We start from the raw sequence: 22,801 nt of genomic DNA on the forward strand, positions 1-22,801 counted from the left end.
GGTGCTTCATTAATATTGTTGTTATAATTATTGAATTTAAAAATCAGAATTTTTTCACCTAGTATAAAGTCTTTGAGAAACAGATTGATCCATCAGAGATGTCCAAGCCTTGTTTATACTTACTTCTCAAGTCTGATTTGCTGATTGATTTATCAAGATTAATTCTTATCTGATGGAGACATGAGGGATAAATGTAATAGAGTTATTGATTGATTTATTTAGAAGGATCCTTATCTTTACATAAGCATTAGAGACAGCCTGTCAAAGGCAAGGAGATGGGAACAAAATGACTTCTAATTTCAGAATAGACAGTAATCCAGTTTTGTGAAATATATAAGACAGAGAAGAAAAATAAAAAGAAATACGAAATGTCCGGTTATAGTCAGACTATTAAGACTTTTCAGTGCCTGACAGAAGAATTATTATTTACCCATAATAAAATATGACTTAATATGATTGATCAAGGAAGTGATATGGTCAGTGCCATTGCTTATTATCATGGCACTTCTGTGGAGGACGAATTGAAGAACGGAGAGACCTAAGGTAGGGAGAAAGTCAAAAGCAAAATTATAGCTGTTTGAATGGACTGATTTTTGAGACATGTAGGTAGAATTGTCAAGACATGGTAGCTGACTGGATCCAGTGAGTGAGAGAGAGGAAGAATTAAGAATAGTATGGAATGTGATGATGGTTTTAACAGAAAAAGGACATTTGGAATGAGAGATCTGGTTTTTAACAGAACAGATGATGAGTTCACTCCATCATTATATCCTGAACTATTTGTACCATGACCCTCATGAAGCTCTGCTGTCTCCATGCCTATGTTCATATGAGTGTCTATGCCAGGAATTCACCAGCATGCTATCTCTACCTATAAAAATTTGATCTGTACTTTTAAAACCAACTCAGATGTCAAATACTTTTGAAATTTTAAAACTAAGCAATGAAGATTGAACACATCCTATTGTGCATAGCACTTGGATTGACCTTCTCTCAAACTCATCAGATGCCATATTTAAAATAATTTTTATGTATAACACTCTTCCCTAATGGCTTTTAAGATTCCTTCTAAATCTTTGACCCTACATAAGTATTATTCTTCTCAGTTCTCACATCAATTTATTTTTCACTTTTCTAATCCATTTTTTTCACATAATATTATGTATTTTGGTTAACCACGTTGTTCTCTTATCCTTGTATTAGGACATAATCTCCATGAGAGCAGTCATTGAGTCTTGTCAAATTTTTATGCCTTCCCTAGAATACAGCTTAGGGTTCTGAATGTAAAAGGCATTTAATAAAAAAGTTTGTGGAAATGCTTACCAGAGTCTGTAACAATGAAAATGAAAAGAATGTGTTCAAACAGATATTTTTGAGGGCTTCTCTCATACAAAAGTAAAGTGTGAAAAGATGCCAAAAGGAGAAAGGAGGCATCTGGCTTAATGCCCAATCTTGAGATTTTCTCAATATTGCCAAAAGCATTTGAGGAACTTGGAAAAAGAGGGTGGGATGTGAACAGATGTTTGCAAAGAAATCACAAGGATGTGAATTGGGGTTAGCATGTTATTTCCATTTATGAGAGTTTGGCCACATGAGACTCTCAGATTACCTGTGAGAATTTCCTAAGCAAAAGAGCAACAATCACAGCTCTTGGCTCAGAGGCTTCTTAGTTTTCTATTATTCAAAGTAATTTTTATTCCTTTACCTTAGGAAACAATTCATTCTCCAGCAACCTCCCTTCCCCCACTAATCTATGTCCAATGTTTAACTGCAATGAATGATATTATTGTCTCAGAGCTGTTCAATATTTTCTTGAATAATAAAATGGTGGTTCTATCATGTTCAGAGGTAAAAGGGTATGGGGGTGTCTCAGAGACTCATAGAATGCTACTGCGTTTTTGTTTTGGATTAAGTTTGCTTTAGGTGATATATTCCAGCTGATAAATTAACAGACTACATTGTGACATGTACTTAAAAGAAGACTGATGATGGATAAATCCTAGACAAATCCTTGAGAAATTGTTAGAAGAGAATTAGAAGGTCAGTTAGAAAAAGACCTGAAGGAGAAGATTCTGGGAAGATGGTAGAGTAGGTCAGTAAATTCCAAAATCTACAGATTTTCCCCACAAACAGAACAAATTTGTAACTCAGGGCAAACATAGACTGGTGAGAAATCAGGAAGACTTGAAGCAGAACAGGGATCCTATTGGGACAACCTATGTAGACTGGAAGAAACACCCTTGGAATTGGGTGTTAATCAGTGTAAAATGCAAATATTGTAACTTGATTTTCAAAATCCCTGTTGAGCTCTTCCATATCTTGAGACCAATTCTAATTTTTGAGGTTTTGGATATAGGAGCTTTGACTTGGTTATCATTTTTCCAAGTGTGTGTTTTGATCTTCCTTGTCATCATAGTAACTTTCTAAGGTCAGAAACTTTTTTATTGATATATGAATGTAATGGAATATTCCTGTTCTCTAAAAAATAATTAACAAGCTGATTTTAGAAAAGCCTGGAAAAATTTAGATAAACTGATGCTGAGCAAAACAAGCAGAACCAGGAATACACTACACAAAATAACAGCAAGTGTGCCATGATCAACTATAAAAGAGTTGGTTCTTCTCAGTGGTTCAGTGATCCAAAGAAATCCCAATAGACTTTGGACAGAAAATGCTATCTGCAATCGGGGAAAGAACTATGGAGACTGAATATAAATCAACACATGCTATGTTCATTTCTTTTTTCTATTTTTTTATCTCTCATGGTTTTTCTCTTTTGATCTGATTTTCTCTCCCAACATGATTTATAAAGTGATATATATTAAATGTTATAAAATACTTTTTTAAAAAGGAAATTTGTTTCTTGTGTGTTCATTTTCTTAGCCAATTGCTCGGCTTTTAACTATTTGTTAAAGTAGGGCTCTGTTTCTATTTTTTTTTTCCTTTAGTAGAATTTGCTTGTAGGACATGGACTATTTTCATTATTTCTCTTTGTGTCTTCAGGACTTGGTACAACATTTGACTGATTAGTAGGCAATTGATAAATGTCTCTCCATGTCCTTTTCCAGACCTGTTTTTCTTTCAACACTTAAACCCCTTCTTGGAACAAAAATGACAATTGGTAATAATGCTGCAGAACATACATGTATCTTAGTGGTTTCACTTTGAATTCATTTCATAAATACTTTGTATTTAAAAATAAAAACCTACTTACAAAAATGCAAAGTTGTAAATTCAATCAAACAAAACCAAAATGGAAAGGAAAGCCCCATCTTGTCTAATTACAGGACAATGTATTGTTTTCCTTTACTACCTAACATAGCTACTGTTTAAAATAATCATAGTTTATAATTCCAGGTTAATAGGATATTTTTACTCACTTATTTGCTGAAAGTCTCCAGGTTAGGTAAGGCTCAAGTCAAATTGCCTTTGGAATTTTCAGAACATCTCATCTATTTTGGAAACATCTATCCTTTAACAATACTTACTGTTAAGAGCAAATCCATCCTAAGTTTTTTTTTTCTTTTCTCCTCCCTCCCTCCCTTTCCTCTCCTTCTCTCTCTCCCCTCCCCCTCCCTCTCTTTCTTTTTCTCTTTCCTTCCTTCCTTCCTTCTTTCTTTCCTTCTTTCCTTCCTTCCTTCCTTCCTTCCTTCCTTCCTTCCTTCCTTCTTCCTTCCTTCCTTCCTTCCTTCCTTCTTCCTTCCTTCCTGTCCTTCTTTTCCTTCTTTCCTTCCTTCTTTCTTTCTTTCTTTCTTTCTTTCTTTCTTTCTTTCTTTCTTTCTTTCTTTCTTTCTTTCTTTCTTTCTTTTTTCTTTCTTTCTTTCTTCCTTCCTTCCTTCCTTCCTTCCTTCCTTCCTTCCTTCCTTCCTTCCTTCCTTCCTTCCTTCCTTCCTTTCTTTCTTCATGTAGCAGGTCTTACCCTCTGTACTTTTCAAATTTAGGCTCTCACTTGCATCTGTATCTCTGGTTAATCCTGAATTTAGATAATCTAGTTTTATGTGCTCATTTCATAAATGAAAAAAATGGGATCCAATAAAGGAAATGATAGCTAATTTGTAAGCAACACCTGACAACTTTTCTTATTGAGCATTATATCCTAAGATGATGAATTCCTGACACACTTTATCACATTTAGTTCAATGTTCAATTCACTCTATTTTATCTTAGAAGTAATCAACAGTTATGATGAAAGGGTCATGGAGAAACAAAACAACATGATTTTGGCTGATATTTCCAGTTAAGCACTTAGAGTTCCCTAACTTTAATACTGAATCCAATTATATAAGCAGGAACCAAAGTAGAGAAAACCATTAGATTCACTGAAAGGGAGGGAGGGAGGAGAAGGAGAGACAGAGAGAGACTGGGAGAAGAAAGGAAGGAAGGAAGGAAGGAAGGAAGGAAGGAAGGAAGGAAGGAAGGAAGGAAGAAGGAAGGAAGGAAGGAAGGAAGGAAGGAAGGAAGGAAGGAAGGAAGGAAGGAAGGGAAGGACAGAAAAAGGAAGGAAAGAAGGGAGGGAGGGAGGGAGGGAGGGAGGGAGGAAGGGAGGGAAGAAGGAACCAATGAAAACTATATAAGATAATAACATAGGTTATTTTTGATGTTGTTCATCCCTTGTTCTCAGAAAGGACCAATGAAATAAGGAAGGTGATATCTCAACTTGAAAGTGAGTTAAATTTAAGTGAGGTGGGGTCATGCAAAGCCATCAGCTTCTTTCTCTTCTCCAGAGTCAAATAAATCTACTGTCAAGAGACAGGTCAGAATGACTAGAGATGGTCCCAGACCATGGCTTCCTTATTATGTAACCAAATAATTCACATAGTCTTCGGTCATGCTTTGAGAGAAGACAAGTGTGTCCATTTGCACATGTTTTATGCATAGGTTTTATCTACTACTATTTCCAGACATGCATATTTGTAGTTATATGGGCAGTTGGCCAAGGGCTCCCACTCAAGTAATTGGAAAGTTCTGGGTGGTTCTTCAACCACATCAAATGGTGGGGACATGTGATTGAAAGTTATTGGATGACAAAGAGGAATATATAAATAACCATATAAGTTACTCTGAGACCTCCCATTATACTGAAATGCTTTATCCTCATGGTAGACCTGTGCTTCATCAAGAGCATAGATTAGGAAAAAGAAGATTAAGACCATGGAAAATAACATATAATTGTGTATAAGCTTAGGAATATGTGGTCAAAAAACAGTCTGGAAATTTTGACCTAGTTGCTATTTGACTATGGAAAGATCATTTAGCCTTTTGGTGACTAATTCAAAGTGGCTAGAGATTTCCATTTAAAACATTACATTAACATCTCTCCATGTGGTATGGGTTAAGTCTAGCTCTAGATAATGTCAAGATCATTTGGATTATTTTTTTTTACACTAGGAAGCACTATTTGCCTATAAATGAAAGAATGGTAGATATTACCTACAGATGGAAGAATGCAAAGACAAAAGACCTAAGTGTGAGACTCTGTTACTTACTAGCTGTGAAACTTCGGTCAAATTATTTACCTTCTCACATCCTCAGTTTACATAACTGAAGAAATGAGGGAATTTATAGATGTTTTCTCTTCAAGTTAACTCAAAATTTCTTAATGGTTAAATGCAATTGATTTTTTTATCTCTTTGCAGATTTTTGCACTAGTGATTAGTCTCCACTCAATTTCTATTCCCTGTACTTTCTTAACAATGTTCTTTTCTGATTTTCTGAATCAGAAGACTATGGAAAGATCATTTAGCCTTTTGGTGACTAATTCAAAGTGGCTAGAGATTTCCATTTAAAACATTACATTAACATCTCTCCATGTGGTATGGGTTAAGTCTAGCTCTAGATAATGTCAAGATCATTTGGATTATTTTTTTTTTACACTAGGAAGCACTATTTGCCTATAAATCAGAAGTCTTCTCTCCCCAACTTACTAAGTCTGACTTGGACCTCTATCTTGGAGTCTTTTCTACTCTTGCTCTCTAAAAGCAACTTTATCAGATATAATATGTTCAATGATTATCTCTGTGTAAATAACTCCAAAATTTATATGTCCAGGCTACATTTCTCCCCTAAGATCCAGTTGCATATAAGCAACCACTTGCTGGAGCCTCAACCAGGATATCCCTTAGTCATTTTAAATTCTAAATTTCCCCACCCAAACATCTTCCCTTTCAACTTCCCTGTTTCTCTTGAAGGCATCAATACTTTTTCAATCTCACAGGTTTGCAACATGGGTATCATCTTTGGTGTTTGGTGCATAGTAGATGCTTAATTGTTGTTTGACTTCCCATCATTCAATCATTTGTCAAATTTTGTCATTTCTACTTTCACAAAGTTTCTCCCCTGAAAATCTTTGTTTACCTATGTGTGAACTTTCCCTCTCACTTTCTCTCATATTTCAGATTCTTATTACTTCCTTCCTTAAATGTTGTGGAAGACTTTTGGTATGTCTTTCTGCTTTCAATTTCTTTCTCTTGCTAATCTACTTTACATATAACTGACAAGAAAATCTTTCTGAGAAGTAAGTGTGACTTATTTTTTATATTCAAGAATATCCAAGGACTCTCAGCTGCCTATAGGAAAAAATATAAATGCCTCAGATTGACAATTAAATCCATTTAGTAAATGGCTCCAGCTTACTTTTCCAAAATTAATTTTAACTACTGTTTCTAACATACTCTATATATCATAGCAGATTGAACCTACCTGATATTCTCAAAAGTCAGCATTCCATTTTGTGTCTGAAATATACTTCTTCTTCACTTCTAGCTCTTACAAATTTATCTTTGTTGGTCTGCTTCATTGTTCCTGCTTTTTCCCTTGTATTTATATTTAATCAACTGTATTGTATATAAAATATAAATTTCTTGAGGGCAGTATTGTTACTGTTTGTTTTTGTCTTTCTATTTCTACCATGTTACACTTTATCTTGAATATAATGGGTACTCAATAAATGTTTTTATTTCTAGTTGACTAAACTTCATCTCCAAACTTTACCATTACAGTTTTTATGTTCTTTGATTTATATCATTTGATTTATATATATTTTACACTGATGGGAAGTCAGTCAGTCAACTAACATTAAGGGTCCACTATACACCAGATACCAAGGATGATATCTAGGTTGCAATTTAATTCAATTTAATATAGGGAATATCTGTCAATAACTTGCTATTTGCAAGGCACTGTGCTAAAAATGCAAAAAAAAAATGAAACTATCTATGGCCTCCCTCGAGAGCTTTACAATTTCCTTGGGGATTGAACAAATAAGAACATATCAAGTAAGGATTTAAAGGTGCTGAATGAGGGAATGGAAAAAAATGCTCCAGGAAAATCTTTATAGTTGTTAAATCCTTAACAACTGGAGGAGCAGATTATGGAAAGCTTCACAAAGAAGGTAACTGAGCTCATATAAAGTGAGGCAAACATTCTGAAACAAGAACATAAGAAGGGAATTGCATTCTAGGCATGGGAGACAGTTGGTGCTCATTCATGAAGGCAGGAAAGGAAGTATTGGATAGTTGTGTACTCCAATAACAAGCAATCAGAGAATATATGAAGATGACATTATCAATAACCATCTGAATAATTGTGCAAAAATCACTAACAATCAGATAAATATGCACTAAACAACTGTGATATAATAGGAATTTTACTGGCTTTAGAACATATATTTTTGTACATATACATATACTATGCATATATTTTTCCTTTTTTTAATTTATGAAATGAAACAAAAATTTACATAATATGATATAGAAAAAAGATGATTCTACATGAAACTGCAAATTGATAATGTGCTATTCCTTTAAAATATATAATAACATTATCATGAAAATTTATTTTTTTCCCCTTTCTTCCCCCACTCTAGAGATCAGTACCATTAGGTACAAATATAAATATGTATGAATGTATGTATGTGTATATACATATATATATACAAAATACATGCATACATAAAATTATACAAATTGTATACTGATATATACATATCTACATGTAATAGATACATATACATGTGTCTATAAATTTTTATCTCTTCGAATATGATTTACTGAATAAATGGTTAAGAATATAATGGAGTATTCTCATATAATAAAGAATTATGAATACGAACATTTTAGAGAAATATAGATAAATTTGTATGAAGTGATATAAAGTGAACAAAACAAAACTATAGAGAAAGACAAGATGTTTAATGATTACAACAACTAAAATAAAGATCACTTTAAAAAATAAGTAAATTCAAGTTAAGGTTAACAACGTTTGTACCAAAAATGAAAATTAAAAATATACTCTCCCTTTATGTTAAAATTAATAAAAAATAAAAGTAAAATAGGATTTACACTATCAGGTAGGCAGTAAACATTTTGCTGGTTTTTTGGTAATATATAACTGTTTGTGACCTCATTTGGAGTTTTCTTGGTACAGATAAGTAGAGTGGTTTGCCATTTTTTTCTCTTGCTCATTTTACAAGTCAGGAAACTGAAGATTAAGTGACTTGCTCAGGGTCACAAGTTGTTTGAGAGTGAATTTGAACTGTGAAGATGAATCTTCATGATTCCAAGCCCAGATCGCTATCCATTGGGCCACTCACTTACAAAATTCCAAGCATCATTCTAGATTTGGAAATACAATTACAAGGAAACAGAGGATAGTCTCTGTCTTCAAGAAGAAAGCACATAAAATACAGCCAAAGTTGGGAAGAAAGGATCCCAGAGGAACACAGTAGCCAAAGGAAAAAAAGAGCTTCCCCCTCCCAAAGGGGCTCACCAATGAAAGGAAAGAGGTGGACATGGCAGAATGATATTGCAGGGAAAAAAGTCTTAAAGCCCTAAGGAATTTCCAGGGTCCTTAAGGAGCAGTGTGTGTGTGTGTGTGTGTGTGTGTGTGTGTGTGTGTGTGTGTGTGTGTGTGTACAAGCTCAGGGCAAGTGTATTGAGCTTTTTGTGAGTTGTGCAACTATCCACATTTTAAAACATTAAAAATAGTTCACTGGTAACTTTTGGAGGGATTTTTTTCAGTGAATAGTGACATGAAAAACCACATTTTTCTAGGATTTGAGCATTGAAAAGGAAACTTGGAGGGATTGCAGGATCAAGTAAGTGATTTTTAAGGAAGAGAAAGATATGAAAATGTCAATAAGTAGCAGGCAAAACAAACAAACAAACAAAAACTTAATTAAAGGATCTGAAATTCAAAAGGGATGGACCTCAGAAGTCATCTTTTATTTATAATACAACAGAAATCTCTCTACATAAAACTTAATTACCCATCATTCACTCTTTGATTCCAAACTTTCAATAAGGGAATTATTTTTCTGAGTATTCCAACCAATCTCAGAATAGCCTTAATTATTTTTTTTTAATTTTGAAAAAAAAAATTTCTTTACAACATTATCCCTTGCACTCACTTCTGTTCCGACTTTCCCCCTCCTTTCCTCCCTCCCCCTCCCCCAGATGGCAAGCAGTCTCATACATGTGAAACATGTTAAAGTATATCTTACATACAATGTATGTGTGCAGAACCGAACAGTTCTCTTGTTGCACAGGAAGAATTGGATTCAGAAGGTTAAAAATAACCCATGAAGAGAAACAAAAATGCAAGCAGTTTATATTCATTTCCCAATGTTCTTTCTTTGGGTGTAGCTGTTTCTGTCCATCATTGATCAATTGAAACTGAATTAGATCTTCTCTTTGTCGAAGAAATCTACTTCCATCAGAATACATCCTCATACAGTATAGTTATTGAAGAATATAATGATCTCCTGGTTCTGCTCATTTCACTTAGCATCAGTTCATGTAAATCTCTCCAAGCCTCTCTGTATTCATCCTGCTGGTCATTTCTTATAGAACAATAATATTCCATAACATTCAAATACCACAATTTACCCAACCATTCTCCAATTGATGGACATCCACTCAGTTTCCAGTCTCTGGCCACTACAAACAGGGCTGCCACAACATTTTGGCACATCCAGGTCCCTTTCCCTTCTTTAGTATCTCTTTGGGGAATAAGCCCAGTAGTAGCACTGCTGGATCAAAAGTTATGCATAGTTTGACAACTTTTGGGGCATAATTCCAGATTGCTCTCCAGAATAGTTGGATTCGTTCACAGCTCCACCAACAATATAGCCTTAATTGTTAAGTGTGTTTTTTTGTCCCTCCCTTAAATCACACTTAAATTGGCCTCTAGAGAACTTTCAATCTTTGTTCCTAATTGTGTGATCTGAGGCTGAGCAGAACTAAAATCTGATTTCATTTCAACATGACATTTCTTCATATTCTTAAGGATCATATTCATGTGCCCTCCCAATAGTTTATCTTAATCAGACTAAATGATCCCAGTTCTTTCAGATGATTCTCATGTAGCATGTTCTTGAGATCTTTCACCATTCTGCCTACCCTATTCTAGGTACCCTTGCATTTATCGTATTCTTCCTATTTTGATATCCAAACACAGCAGAACCCAATAACAGAATATCTTGCTATTCCTGGAGGTGTCCCTTAAAGTTGTCTATGATTACATTTGTTGGCCTCCAATGATGACCCAAATTGAGCTTGAAATTCCATAATTCCTCTGATAATATGTCACCATCTGACTATGTACCCTTAACTTATATTTGAAAAGCTTCTTTTTTTCAATCTAATTGTAATTTTATATTCTTATACCCATTAAATTGATTTTTTATTAGATTTGGTCCAATATTCTAGCTATTGTGCTATTTGGAGAGGAATGAAAAGTTTAATGTGATATTCTGTTCTTTTCAGAAGGTTAGGAAAAAACAACACTCTGCTTAGTGGAGATTATCCAAAGTACTGGAGAATGATGACATAAGACAAGATTTCTAACCATTTCCCACTCTCATACCGTTTTTGGCTGAGAATTTTTTACATGATTCAGGGTGCATAAGTATAGAGGTATACAAATCAAGCACTTATTGATTAAAAAATAGTTTTATGACTCCCACATTAAGTAATGTGATCCCCTGTGGGGTCATGATCCACAGTTTGAGAACCTTTGGCATAAGGAATGTGTAGTAGGGACTAAAGAGTGAAGGAGATTGCATTCTGGATCTGGCTAGCCAGAGGGGTCAAGACTATGAAGGCAGTCTTATATTCATAGTCAGCAATTATACAGGTCTAGGACTTCATTGTATTTAAATTGTTTTCCTCTTTAAGTAATGTCTTTCTAACTAACCTTATGGTCAGGGATCATCTTTTACACTTTTTCTTTTTGGATTCTTCCACAGCATCTGACATAGTCTAAGCACATAATAGGTATGTAATCAATACTTGTTCATTAATTAAATATTTAAAATGGTAAATTGTGCTCTATGCTTATATTTGTTTCCATGATTAATTTTTTAAAGACAGAATCCAAAATATAGAACTATAAATCAACTTAGAGTTTACCTAGATTCATTCCCATCTCATTTTGTAGACAAGAATACCCATTCATTCACATAGAAAGTCAGTATTGTAAAGGAAAGGAGAGTAAGAGAGGCCTAAAGATTCCAAGTGGAAGAAAATATTAATTCAGGTGCAGACTCTCTGAAATAGGAGGGGAATGTATGACCAAGGGCATAAGTAGAGGACTGGAAGAGGAGAAAGTTCATAAACTGGTAAATTAGCATTGCATGGGTATCTACTGATGTTTTGAATTGTATAGTTGGAGGGTGAAGGGAATTTATTACAGATTTGCTTGATTTCCTCAATAAAGTATCAAGCAAGGTCATATGATAGAAAATCATCATGAAAAACTATCAGAGTTAGCCAACTTTTGATACTTTTATGCTAAAGAGACTTACAATAATTGAGCCAATAAATTTATTTTTCTAAGTTCCTTTAGATTATATTTGGTCTATAAAATTTGCACTGAAGTTCACACCCTTCTCCTCTATACTATTGCCATTAATTCCACATAGCTTTCTATAAGAGTAGGCCAAGAGACACAAACACAGCGGACTTTCTCCTTCCCTCCACCCTAAAAATGCTCTAATTCCCATTTAAAGAAAAAAAATATGATGAATAGGGAAATTAAATCACCAGAAGGACATGCTATCACTCTTTTCATTTTACTGTCTGTTTTTATTAGGTCCATAAGCATATTTCTCTTATGGCTACCCTGATTTCCTTTAAATTCAAAATTTATGGCAATGTTTATTTTCATGACCAATTTAGCCTAATTTTGTGATATATGGGAATGAGACAATAACAGTTACAGCTAAACTAACTATCCTCTAAAAATGAGATGTGACTATTCTAGTAACTATTATTATTGAATTTGTAAAGGGATTTATGTTGACATAAGAACGAGGACCCTCTTAAAGAGTTTTATGGGAAAAGAGTGGTGGACTGGATCACATGATGGATATGCAATCAGGAAGAACTGAGTCTGAATTCTATCTTGGCCACTTACTAACTGTATTGTGGTAGGTAAGGCACTTAACTTTACTTCATCTCTAAAAGGGACACAACAATGTTTTACCTCCCTCATGGAATTACTATGAGGCTCACATGCAATAATCTATATAAAAGTGATTTGAAAAAATTAAGTTCTTGAATTTATAAGTGTCAGCTATTATTATTATGAGTATTATTCAATACCTAATTCTTTTTCCTTTCAATTCTGAACTCATTTGTATACTTAATACTCAATCAAATAGGCCTATGATGTCATCAATATAGATACTTTCTTCAGTGATTCAGATCACCTAGAGGCAGCTGATGAAATATTATTTAGAAAACCTGTTCTGGATTTAGATCAAAATTTAAATTCAGCTTCAGTGACTTTAGAACTGGGCAAGGCACAACTGTTATCTGCCTCAGATTTCTTAACTAAAATAAGGATAATGATAGTTTTTACTTACAGGTTGCTATGAGGATCTAATGAGATAAAATATGTAAAACACTTGCCATAATCCTTGGCACATAATGAGGATGCTTAGTAAATGCTCAATCCCTTTATAAATCGCTCCTTCCCTATATTAGATGATTCTTGTCCTTTTCTCCCATAAAAGAAATATAGAAAAATTGGGAATCTATCTACTATGAACTTGATGCAAAAGAGTTCCAGCACATAGGGGGCACTTAATAAATGATTTCCAATTGATTATTAATATACTTATCCAGCAGCATCAGGGCATGAACAATTGCACTTCACTGAAATTTTTAAGTACCTGAAATATATTCATCTAAGAGCAAAAGCTGATTTTGGTTAACATTTAGTTATCTAGTATGGAAATCTTTCTAAAATGCTTTACATTTCCCTTCTTTCTTAAAGATTCTTGACCAAAATTTAACCTCCCTGCTGACTCAAGCCATCGTTATGAACATTAACCACCATCTAATCCTGTAATAAAATTCTTTGACTCTATTCCCACAAAAGGCTAAACATTCCAGAGATGAATGGTCATCTATTTCATCTGTCATTTCACAGATGAGGAGACTGAGGATTAAGAGGTATATATGTATATGGGTATATTTGTATATCTTCAACAGTTAGCCATTGGAGGCCTTTTCTTGATTCTTTTAACATTTCATTTATACCAGCACAGACCTTGACTATTTGTTAAATAAATGACCCTCTCTTTTTCTTCATCATAGATGTCCTTGATAAAATATCTTTAATTGGTTTATAGGTACAGTGATTTCACAGAGGACACGGTCAGAGAGTATTAGGGATGGGGATAGCAATTTTTTCTCCCAATTACTTGTGTTATATATTCTGCTTAGTTTATCAGTCTCTGTAAAGATTTGGTAAGCTTGAAATAAAGTTGATAGCAAAAAACTGAACAGCTGAAATGGCCAAGATTAATGAGGAGCCGGTCCTGAGCATCACCTGTCTATCCCAGCAAAACCCTGGATCATTTGAGACACTTCATCAGAAAATCAGGGGGGTGATTCATCTATCAGCTTCAGCATTAACAGTTAGATAAGGACTCTGCCTGTAAAGCCCCTCTGGTTGGTGGATTTCTGGTGGCTTGACCAAACTTCAGGAGTTTACAAAGTTCTAATCTGGTCTATTTGACCTCTGATATTCTTTCATCTAAAATCAAGAAAGAAGAAAAAGCAAGAAGAAAGAGCAACACCATGTGTTCATGGCCACATGGTGACCCAGGTGGGGGTAATAAGGCAGCCACAACCCTACTTGCTACTGCTTCTTTTCTCATTTGGAGAGCTGTAACATGTATTTTTCCTCACTGAAAAACAAATAGACCAAAAAAAAAAAAAAAACCACTAGGGAGAATGATTTCCTTTGTATTTACTTTTTTATATGCATTAAATTCTGGCTCAATAGTGAATTAAAAGGGTTTTCACCACCACACAGTGAGCTGATAGAAAACAGAATATTTGTGTTCCTCTGAATTGGAAGAGGATTCTTTGATATGAATTCCCAGAAGAAAACTCTCCAAACTTTCACATGGGTTGGTACCAGGCAATGTATTGTATGTATTGTAAGGAATGGACTTTTATTAACCAGTCCACCATGATACATATTTAATAGAAGTGGATTGCAAGATGTATAGAACAAGACTTCAGCCAGTATTTAAGTCAGTATAAATTCACAGGAAACTAAAGAAATAGGTCATGTTAGAAATTATTTTATTTTCCAGTAGGGTTTTTTTTTTTTTTTTTTTTTTTTTTTGCCAATTTAAGACACCGCTCTCCTTACATTGATCTTAAAATGCAAAGGAAGAAATTTATTTTATATACAAAGGTACACTTCATGCCAGAAAGAATTGATTGAATTTCATTTCTGGAGATCTTTGAAAATTGCACGAATCTTATTTGTTGAGGACATTTTAGGTGTGGTCAAGCTTAAAGACAGAGTTATGTGTCTTCCAGACTTTAAGAGACTATAATAAATCTATCTGCAATTTTAATTAAATGAATTAAAAAAAATTCCAGTTACTCAAGTCCAAAAAGAAATTCAACATCTGGGAAAAGAATTCCCACATGACTAACATTTCAACATTGGAACTGGGTTATGCAAACCAAATGCTCTTTTAATTGGTTGTTTTTACCTAACATTATTTTTGAGGAATCTCATATGCTTTATCTGGGTATTTTGGGGGAAGAGGGTGATTTACATTACTCAAGATTTTAGTATTTTGAGTCTCTCTTTTCCTTTTTGGAGGCGTTCTTCTAAGCATTTGTATACAGCTGTCTATATACAAATCCTAGCTTTTTTTCCATGTGCATAGTTTTCCATACTAAGGGAAAAAAAAAAAAAACTTGCATGAGTAAGGTAGAATAGGTTTTTGAGACTTTCTCCAGCAGTTGTATCTCACATCAAAATGGGTCTGAATAAAAGTGAATTAACTATCCAGAATCAGACTCAAGATTCCTTACTCACTAGGATTCCTTACAATTGCCAATTGTAAGGATTGTTATGTGAAAAAGTGAAAGGGGATTTATTATTAAGCAAAAAATGATTCAACCTATGCTCCTAAATCTAACCATATTCATTCCTTAATGTGATAAGTAGAGAACCTTGTAAAATCTTATAGAAAATAGTTCATATGCATCATTTGCTCTGTTGAACTATACAGAACCAGTCTCCATGGATAAACACATTTGTGCTAAATAATGCTGTACCTATAGAGAACCAGGCGGGAAAGAGTAGCCTATGATTATTTTGATTGAGAAAGTCCTCCAAGATATCTCCAAATATTTTAGCAATCATGAATCTCTTCCTATCCTGACCGGGTCATAAGGTTTATTGTTTTACTAATAGATTTTAAGTTAGGGTTACAATTAATTCATAATTTGTTATAGAGAATTCCTCATAGTGTTCTCTAATTATGTGTGTCCCTACATAATTGTTAGTCTTGAAAGCAAAAACTGGGTCGTGCATCTCCCGGGTTATTAGTTGATTGATAGCATTTATGTTTTTTCAGCAATACAGATACAGCTGAACTTAGCATCTTGTTAACAAGAATAATTAATTAATGGAAAATTACCAGATGGAATCATACTTCAGGTGAAGTACTTCTCCCAAAGCAGGGAAATCTTGCTTTCTTCTCCTACATTCCAATGTATACATTCCAATAGGAATTTGTCTCTATGTTTTCCTTGTTTCTCTATACCCCTATCCTTTTCAACAAAATTTGTCATAAAAGCTTGATTTGAGAAAACATTTGCTACTGCTTTCCCTGTGTTCACTTTATGAAGTTTTCCTTGGGTATGAAAAAACTAGTTACAGTTTTCCTGCTCATTTAAATCCCTTGTGTACATTTTATAAATACAAATTGAATTCGTAGTTATCTTAGATGTGGAGCTGACAGGTGATGGTGTCAATCTCAAAAAGGATTCAAGTCACACAAGATAAATATTAATACTAGCATTTGAACCCAAGTCTTTTGAGCTTGAAGCCAGGCCCTTTTCCCTTTGTTAGCTTAGAATTAGTTAGAATATTAAACAGTTTAACAAAACTTCAGACTAATACACACAAATGATTTTTAAAGCTTATTGATAGTAAGCATTTCTAAGGCTGGCACTGTTACGAGTTCTGATCAATCTCCATCGATAAACTCACTTGTGCTTAGGAATGCTGTACTAAGGATGCAATATTATATTCTATTGGCCTTTCTCTTCCATAGTCTAACTGTGTTACGATCATCAATTAGCCTGAAGAACATTTGATACAGTACACACACACACACACACACACACACACACACACACACACGCACATACACACACACATATATATATATATAAACATATATGTAGAGATACAGATATAAATATATATACATAGATAAGTAAGTAGATATCTGTGTATGTATTCCCTTCCTCTGGTTTTTTCTAGGTTAAAAAGATAAATGCTTTTTGAGTTAATTTTCATCACCCAATTCATACCTATAACTTTTGGATTTTTAAAAAGTCATCCCTTGATAATAGAGATGGATTCCAGATTTGTTAAGTTTCAAAAGATGGCAATAGCTTTGAAATTTGCCAATGGCAAATAAGGAAGAGTTTTTTTTTTTTTTTTGTTATAAATAATCTTCAGGCTTAGATAAGACATATGACCTTGCACTTATGCTCTATTTATAACCCTATTGCCTATCACAAATGCTGACTTATAGTAAACACTGAATAACTCCTTATTGCTTTATTTACTGATTAATTACTGTAAGATTAATCTCGGTTCAGAATTTGCATTCAGTACACACAGTCTTAAAGGGGTTGTACACAGGTTTATTACTGCTGAAAACCTTGATTTAAATAAGATATAAGGGAAGAGGAAATTTACAGCATAAAAGTAATATACTATTACCGAACACAGTGACCACCTATAACAATAAAGACACTATTACAAACAAACAAAAGAGAACATACATTATCACCACTCTGAGGAAGCACCAACATCTGAATTCCTTGGCTGGGAGAGTCCACAGTTATTTAGTCTTGAGTGGGAGGTGCTCCTAGGTAAGCTGTACAGTACTTTTGTGATGAATTCTCAAAGTCCCTTTCCATCAAGGGGTTTTTATAGACTGAGAACAAAGAAGGAATTACTTTAAGAATTCTTATTTGATATGTAACTCTTGAGATAGAATAATCTCCCAGCTACAGTATTCTCCATCTAGAAAGGCCCACCTAGGACTATATGAATGTAATGGAATATTATTGTTCTATAAGAAATGATCAGTAGAATGATTTCAGAAAAGCCTGGAGAGTTTACTTGTACTGATGTTAAGTGAAGTGAGTAGAATCAAGAGAACATTGTAGCCAGTAACAACAATATTATATGATGATCAACTGTGATGATTTGGTTCTTTTCAACAATATGGTGATTCAAAGTAATTCCAATAGATTTGAAATAGAAAGTGTTACCTATCCAGAAAAAGAACTATGGAATCTGTATGTGGATCAAAACTAGTATTTTTACTTTTGTTGTTGCTGTTATTTGTTTGTTCATTCTTTTTTCTTTCTTTCTCATAGTTTTTCCTTTTTGATCTGTTTTTTTTTACACATTATAAATATGGAAATATATTTAGAAGAATTGTGCATATTTAACATACATCAGATTGCTTGCTATCTTGGGGAGGGGAGAGGGAAAGAAGGAAGAAAAATTAGAAAACAAGTGTTGGCAAAGGTGAAATTTTCAAAATTATCTTTGCATGTATTTGGAAGAATAAAATGCTATTTAAAAATTTAGAAATGTATCTTTGTGTCCACAGGCCTTATGTAAATGTTAAATATTGCAAGAAGTGATTACTGTTCTTCATGATAATTATAACTGTTCATCATTTCCTTTGATCCTTACAACAAGCTTATGAAGTCAATGATGTCAATATCATTTTCTCCATTTTTAAAATGAAGAAACTGAAGTTTATAGAAGGAAAATGAGTTGCCCAACTTTACATGGTTAGGGGAAAAGATGGAGCTAAGACATATTTAACTCTAAAGCTAAGGTTCTTTCCACAATGCACTATTGATTTGATTCATTGATCAGAATCATAACTACTCTTTAGCAATCAGATGTTTGTCTCAGGATCTAAATTTTGAAAATTACCTAAGTGTCCATTCCTTCAAAACCATTAAAACAATAACTTAGTGCCTATTTAAAAGTTAACAAGATCAATAATTTAGAATGGGGGAATATAAGAATTTTTGTTTTCTTTCACCAACTTCTTTTACTTATTTCTACATAGTAACAGAAAATACAAAACATTCTGTTTGCTTTTCTATCTAAATACTTTTTGTATCTTGCAAAAGTGTGAAGAGATCAAGGGTAAACTAGAAGTAAACATAAATTCTAATTGTGGCAGAGAAACAAACTGCTGTCTAAACATTAGGGAGTTTTCTAATTGAGGGATCTGATCTGTTAGGATTTTTTTTAATTATAAATTATACAAAGTAGCAGAAGAGAACACTACATGTATTTCAGGGGGAATTATTTTGCCCATTGAGAAAAAAAAGTGAGATCATTGATAAAATAGGATATGATTGAATAAGTTGAGAAATAAAAGAAAAGTAAGACATAGAGGACAGTAACAAGAATACTTGTCAAGAATACTCACCAGAGCAACCACTCAAGACCATCAATGGTTCCATTTTCCATAGTTATATTTATGATGTTTATCAAACATGCAAGAATTTTTAGCTATGTCCCTGAAATAGAAATAAAAGAAAATATTAAACTATACTCCTCGTTTAATGCTTTTTAAAGTGCTATCAGGCCAAAAGTTAGACAGATGGCATATTTCCATGTTTTCTCAAAAATACAAATGTTATGCAAATAAGATGATGAGATCCTTTAACCTTTCATTGTCAAATATAATCTTTGTTTATGAATGTAAATAAGATTCCAAGGCCACAATTGTTGCTGTTTAATAATTTTTCAATCATGCCCCACTCTTTGTGACCCCTTTTTTGTGGTTTTCTTGACAAAGATACTGGAATAGTTTGCCATTTCCTTCTCCACTTGTTTTTAACAGGTGAAGAATGGAGGTAAACAAGGTCAAGTAACTTGCCTAGGATTACACAGCTATTGAGTGTCTGAGGCTATAACAATCTATTTACCTGTCCTGCAAATGTAATCCAAACAGATGCCTAAACAAGTATTCACATGTATAAGAATGCAAAACTGGTTTGAATCTAAATATGAAGAGACAATTTTCAGATAACAAAATTAAGATCATCTATAATTATATGAAAAAAATGCTCTAAATCACTATTGATTAGTAAATGCAAATTAAAACAAATCTGAGCTACCACCTCATACCTCTCAGATTGGAGAGGAAAAGCTATTGATAAATGTTGGAGGGGATGTGGGAAAACTGAGACATTAATGCATTGGTAGTAGAGTGGTGAAATGATCCAACTATTCTGGAGAACAAGCTAGAATTATGCCCAAAGGGCTATAAAGCTGTACATGTCCTTTGACCCAGCAGTGCCATTACAGGATTTGTATCGCAAGGAAATCATAAAAAGGTAAAAGAACCCACGTGTGCAAAAATGTTTGTAGCAGCTCTTTTTGTGGTAACAAAGAGTTGGAAAATGAGTAGATGCCTAACAATTGGGGAATGGCTGAACAAGTTGTGATACATGAATGTAATAGAATATTATTGTTCTATAAAAATGATGAACAAGCTGACTTTAGAAAGGCCTGGAAAGATTTACATGAACTGATGGTGAGAGAAACAAGCAGAACTAAGAATACATTGTTGTATCACCCAACAGCAAGAATGTGCAATGATCAACTATGAAAGACTTGGTTCTTCTCAGTGGTTCAATGATCCGAAGCAATCCCAATAGACTTTGGACAGAAAATGCCATCTGCATCCAGAAAAAGAACTAAGAAGACTCAATGTAAATCAACATATTCTATATTAATTTTTTCTGTTTTTTAATATCTCCCATGGTTTTTCCACTTTGCTCTGTTTTCCTCTCCCAACATGATCCATAAAGCAATGTGTGCTAAAAATAAATTAATAATAATAATAAGATATAAGAGTTATGTGCGTCAAGAGTATGTATGCAAAATCAATGCAATGTATGGATCATAGTTTCCATTCTTATCTAAGATTTTTTTCATACAAAATCTAATTTATTTTATATTGCACCACTCTACAATTAATTGTGCACTAGTTCAGATTAAAAATTCAAAATTTCAGGGTTAATTTAGGAATTTTTTCCTCTTTAGTTTTTTTTTTTTCTTAAAAATATTTCTCTCCAACTTTATATTGTTTCATTTTCCATAAGGGATTTTGGGAAGGGAAGCCTCCCCTAAAGTAACCTAGCAGAGGGTCATATAATCAAAAATGGCTTTCCATGAAAATGTAAATGTCAGTATGTGAAACTCCATTGATACAAATAGCAACCTATCTGTAGTCTTAGTGAAATTTTTGCAACTTAGAAAAATAGTGACTTGTTCATAGTTACACAGTGAGGGAGTTTCAAGGGGCAAAGCTTGAACTTCATGTATATCAGATTCCAAATCTGGTGCTCTATTCATTGTACTGTGCTTTATTTTGTGGCAAATTGCATATAAATCTCCTGGCTAGGAAATTTGTATGAAAATGTATTTCATCCAATAAAGAAGCTAGTTCCTTTTGTTGTAATTTTGATTCAAGGTTTAATTCAGACATCATTTGGTGCATGCCAAAGGCTGTAAATAATAATAGTTGGAAGTTCCTTTCTCTTTTATTCTTTGTTTTACATTTTCAGATGCTTTTGATGTATTTCCCAGAACTTTAGAAACACTCAATTTCTTTTTCAGCCTATAATGAACATAACTCACTTGAAAGTAATGACAGAATGATATCCATAGAAGAACAGAAGATATTCCTTTTTTTCTAGTATCAATTACTCATATGAAAGTAGTGGGGATTGGTGAGTACGGAACCAGGTTTTGAGTGTGTACATGTACTACATAAAAATTAAAATAATAAAATAACAAGAGCTAGTATTTGTGTAGAATTTTAAGGTATGCAAATGTATTTGTTCAATTTGTCTGCCTGTATATGATTTGGCAAAGATGCTCGAGTGGCTTGCCATTATCTGCTCCAGTGTGTCCCCATTTTACAGATGAGACACTGAGACAAATAGGGGATTAAATGACTTCCTTAGCATCATGCAGCTAGTAAATGTCTGAGGATTTGAACTTTGATTTTACTGACTAATATTCTGAATTGTTAGCTGGTCAAAAATCTGCAAAAGGTTTTATAACTTGTTACCTACTCTGAGGTCCTTTCTACTCTGAAAGTTTCTATTTCTATGTGGGACAAGTTCAAAGTAGACTATTTGAAATTATTTTCAACATAACTTAGATTTCATTTCTGTGAAATAATTACATTTAGGCATATATTTTATGTGAGGTATTGTGCTATTTGGGGGGATATACAGATGAATAAATAAAGTCCTGGCCTCCCCAAAAATGAATCACTATATATATATATTTTTAAAGACATTAGAGATGGCCAGGAAAATTTGCCCAGTGGTTTTATTTATCTTTAACAAAGAGCAAAAATATCACAATTGGCCATGAGAACTATCTGGACCTTGATGTTTTTATCTGTATAATTAGAATATTAGACAATAATCACCTAAGAGCTCTTCCAGCCTTATTGTTCCTGGAGTACTAGGGAAAATGAAAAAAAAAAAAAACTAACTCATTTCATTGCTTTCTTGGCTCTGGTTGGGATGCTGTGGACTGCCTCCATGTATTCTGGGACTTCTGTAAGTTCCTGGCATCTGGAGCATTCTTTTCCCCCAGGCTCTCTTCTCCTCATGAGTAAGTTCTTTCTGGGATTTACATTTTAGGAAGGGGTCCGAGCTTCAACCCCATTGTGTACTGCTCATGACTCTCCAGACTTCACACTATACCCTTTCCCCCAACTCTTCATCTCATTCATATACCTATTGGTTTTATACAGTTAAATATTTGATTTCTCTTCCCCAATTAGAATTTCAGTTTCTTGAGGGTAAGAATAAGTTTTCTTTTCTGCATAGCTTTGTATCCTCAAAATTGAACCATGGCTGTCATATAATGAAAACTTAATAAATCTTGTTTAACTGAGTGTTACAAAATAGTCAAATCCTTTTATAATAACATTCACCATCTCAAAATGCAGTATATAAATTGTGTCCACTAAAATATAAAATTGCATATTAAACCAATAAGCCTATCCTCTGAATAAGCATGATAAAGAAGCTCCTAAGACTTGGCTGACTCTGAAAAAAGTTCAGCTGTAACTTTTATGGAATTTTGAACTTAGGAACAGTCATGTAAATGGTGAGCAGATGATATTTGAGGTTGTGATAGGTAATTTGGGAAATCTTCATCTTTTAGA

The sequence above is a fragment of the Antechinus flavipes genome, chromosome 3, assembly GCF_016432865.1.
Source record: "Antechinus flavipes isolate AdamAnt ecotype Samford, QLD, Australia chromosome 3, AdamAnt_v2, whole genome shotgun sequence".
Classification (NCBI taxonomy): domain Eukaryota; kingdom Metazoa; phylum Chordata; class Mammalia; order Dasyuromorphia; family Dasyuridae; genus Antechinus; species Antechinus flavipes.